General features: G+C 44.0%; 1 long non-coding RNA gene across 1 annotated transcript; it reads right to left on the bottom strand.

The window, feature by feature from the left end:
- Nucleotides 1-3649: 3649 nt before the first annotated feature.
- On the bottom strand, nt 3650-4164 carry LOC114431387 (uncharacterized). The gene is made up of 2 exons (XR_003670081.1): nt 4109-4164; nt 3650-4010 (listed from the first exon to the last, which is right to left on the bottom strand). It is a non-coding gene; the product is annotated as an uncharacterized LOC114431387 (long non-coding RNA).
- Between the last annotated feature and the right edge of the window lie 27 nt (nt 4165-4191).

Here is a 4191-nt window from a genome sequence, read left to right as displayed (position 1 = left end):
CTATAGCACAAGTTCACATTTCCACAATTCATTCTCTCATCTGGCTTCAATCAATACTTCAGTTTCAACAATACAATTGATCTCATCTTCAAGCTGCATCTTTCCTATAGTTCATATTCACAACCATCTCCTGTAAATACATCCCTCTCTCATTCAGTGTAAACTGCTACAAACATGCATCTTCATTCTGCTCTTTGTGCATCAAACACTCTTCTGTCTCTGTGTTTGTCCCGCTCATGTCAAAGAGCACTGAAATGTGTGCTGAGGTAAAGTGCTTGTTACATTCAGAACTTAGTTTCATCATGGAACATTTCAACAGGTGTACCCGGCGTCACACTGGACAAAGAACAGCATCTGCGCGGGAACATGCCCAACTCTTAACAGCCATTGTTATGATAGAAAACGTTGATAAAACATATGAGAGCAGCGCAGCGACTGTCTGCTCCAACTCTGAATCAATATGAACTAACATGTCAGCGCACAGTCACTGTTACCGACCTGTATTCAGCAGGTAAAGAGGAGGAATGAGGACGCAGGTCTGTATGTTTCCCTCTGCTCCAGATCGCACCTGAGGAGAAGCAGGCGTTCCGCCCCCCTAATCGTTCCCCGGGGCAACTCACAGGTGTACAAAGGTTCCGCCCCCACTTTCCCCATAAATGTAGCGCTTGATGACAACGTTCATACTTTCTCATTGAACACAAAACAACACAGTAACAGTACACACCTCACAAAATGTCCACAATCATTACAAATAACTTTTGTGCTCAACCTACCTGATCCACTTCACCTGGAGCTTTGTGGACGTACATTCAGCACTTGTTTTGGTTCAGACACGTCATTGACTGCACTGTTCAGTAGGTCAGGACAATAGACACAAGTCCCCTGACTTTGAAAACATTGAACATCATATTTCTTTCATTTACTGGAACCAAACCCTTCAGCATCTTCAGCTTTCAGTGTTAACAGCATCCATGTTATTCAGACAATCATGAGACAGGAAGTGAAGGAGTGTGTTTCTGTTCAGGAAGAAGTGGAGCTGTGCATGAAGTCCAGTTACAGATCATAACAGTGATTCTAAGATGAAGAAACCTTCATTTGTCCCACACAGAGCTTCAAAGTTAAACAGCTTTCTTTCTTCTTCTTCACTTCATGCCTGCTTGTTCTAAGATGCTAAATCACAGCATGGTTGGACATCAGTCTGCTGTGATTCTTGATGGAACGTGCATGAAACAGTCTCTACATGATCTGAGTGCATCAGTGACAGAAACTCCTGCAGCCTCTTCATCTGACAGGGGAACCCCGGGGACCGACACAGGGCCTCCATGAAGACTGAGGGCCGCTCCAGTCGCTCCCATCGTTTCCATGAACCTGAACGGAGAGCGAGCACGATTAATATTGGAACTAACGCTGCAGCACAGGACCATGACATCATTCATTAAAGAGCTCAAACACAGACATAAAACATGATGTGGAACAGAAACACAAACAAAGATATTTATAGAATATTATTGTCATGACGGTTTAAAGCTTCGCCACCAGGGGGCACTACTTCCAGCAACACTGTGCAGGGCTATCCATCATGGCTACATCAGTGGGTAATTCAGACTCAGATTTGGGCATTCGCCCAGCCAGTGGCATGCAGCGATGATGACGCGACTTCATAATGTCTGAGAATATCTGAGGTTTTTTTATTGCTAGTTTAATCTCAGAAGTTCTGGGATTATTCTCAATTATAGAGCAGCTGTTTCATGGAGGCTTCACTGATGTTTCTGATTTTAATTTGCTTTTTAATCACCAACAGTACAAATGTTTATCACATGTTGCCGTCCAACAAAGGACCAAAGGTTTGTGTTATTAAGTTCTTCTTATTTATGAATGCTCCCTGTACTTACCAATGTGTTGTGAAGTTAATAAAAGCTGAACACAAATCTTCTGCTCCTTTGTTGGACGGCAACATGTCATCAACAGTTGTTCTGTTCTATCACAGCAGGTTTATGTAAAATTCAAATGAATACACAGGCACAGAAAATCACCATTTGAGAATCACACATGTGTCCATGGCGTCTCCCTTCTCCACGATAAGGTGAACAGCACTGGAGGAGCTGCTCTTTGGTCTTCTGTCTGCTGCTGCAGGGTCACTCAGGGGTCGCTCAGTTTCCACGTCCTCACAGAGGAGAAAGCAAAGAGGAGAACAGAACCAATCATCAGCTGCACGTGGGCACGCTCTGTCAGCAGCTGATATTTTAGTGGCATCATGAAATAATGTGGTTGTTCAAAATCTGACACTGACATTAATACCTGGTGCTCAGGACTCTCAGCTGCAGACAGGTGAAGTCTTCAAGACATCAGACAAGACATCAGGTGCACAGGTGGGACAACCTGCTCAGAGACTGCTCACATATTACATGCAAGTTATAATCTGACACTCCATGTATATACATGTACTATACATCACATCAGACTGAGCACAGATTATAGCACATTATTATCAGGAGGATTGAAAACGTCTAAGTGCTGTCTGTTGGGAGATTCGGGAGGATTCCTGCTGGGTTGTGCCAAAAAGTCATTGTCTGCCAAAAAGTGAGCCTAAAGCCTTAAAGCTGCCTCTTCGAGTGTCTGTAGTCGGAGCTTCAGCTGTTTGGTCTCATCCATCCTGCAGCACTCATGCTGTAGCTCCATGTCTGCGGTCATAGCAGACCAGTTACTCTGTGAAATGTAAAGTCTGTGAAGCGGAAATGGTCACAAGTGTCCAGGAGAGGCTGCAGCTTGTCCTGCTGGGAGGCTTCAGTTTGTCTGAGGCTGCTGTGTCTGATAACATGTTTGTATTGTGCAGCAGAAGAGGCTGTTATTGATCATATTTACTCATGTGGGTATGAATAAAGGGGACAACATGTCCTGTGGTCGCTCTGACTCTCCTCATTTAAACACAGGCTGTAATTTAATAACCGTAATATGTCATGTTATCAATAGAAATGCTGTTAAAGGGCCAGAACACCCTGTAAAGTGCTGATTGTTATCCAGCCACAGAGGCGACTGCCCATAAAGTGAGCTCCTCAGAATAACACTGATGTGATGCAGTCAGCTGGAACAGTCTGGACATGTTGTATTGGATGTTTCTTACCGTCCTCTGTAGTCAGCAGGCTCTGATGGAGCCATTCACTCACTTCAAATGCAGTTCAATGTGTGAGTAATCCAAGTAATCAGAGTACATTACTCCATCTGAGGAATCTGTTACAGATGACATTTGAGGACATTAATCTGTGTTCTGTAACTGAAGACGTTTTCATAGTGTCCTTCCCAATACTGAACATGATCAATATTGATGCAGTCACTGATGTTGTACATATGATGAAACATCAATGTGGAAGACATTATTTTATATATATGTGTCCCACTGAGTCTCTTCTTCTTCTTCTTCCCCTCTGACCTCACAGACGATTGGTTCACACACAAAGGTTCCGGACATAAATTCAGAGATCTGACCAATCTCCTTCCTGATCCTGTGACCACACATATTCTGGTTCATTTTACCTTCTTCAATAAGCTGCATGTTGTTGGTCTGAGGTTGTGTTTGTCTAACACTGATCCACGGTGGTCAGATGAACTTCTGTTCTACAAACCATCAGCATGATAAGAAGAGGAGCAAACCTTTAAACATGGCTGTCAAATCTTTAATAACATGTGTTCAAACAGACAGATGCTGCTGATTCAGTCCAGGACATTAAACATCATGTCAGACATGAGCTCAGAGATCATTAACTTATGATTGATGAGCTCAGAGCAGCTAATGAAGGATGGAGGAGAGAGATGGAGCTGGAACCATCATCAGTGCAGTCAGATACAGTATTGATCATCGACCCATACTGTGTGATCAGACTGATGTCCTTTGGTCTTCCTCAAAGGTGAAGGTCATAACACACCAGCATCCTGCCGATGGTTTCTGATTGGTCCCACTCCCATCAGATTCAAATGGATGGGGACACACACTCCGTCCTCTTCATCTCCTCCACCTGCAAAGAGAATCAGAGTCAGTGTGGAGGTGAGTGAGTGTTCACACAGACTCCATCAGCAGCAAAGCAGCACAGACTGACTCCACCCCTCTACTGACCTCACAGTCTGCAGTTTATAATCTGGACTCTGCACAAGATCCAGCAGCTGCTCCACTCCTGAATCCTGCAGGTTGTTTCCTTC

Source organism: Parambassis ranga, unplaced genomic scaffold (assembly GCF_900634625.1).
Source record: "Parambassis ranga unplaced genomic scaffold, fParRan2.1 scaffold_73_arrow_ctg1, whole genome shotgun sequence".
NCBI classification, from domain to species: domain Eukaryota; kingdom Metazoa; phylum Chordata; class Actinopteri; family Ambassidae; genus Parambassis; species Parambassis ranga.
The sequence above is the reverse complement of the archived record's forward strand: the minus strand, read 5'-3'. Positions and strand labels throughout refer to the sequence as shown.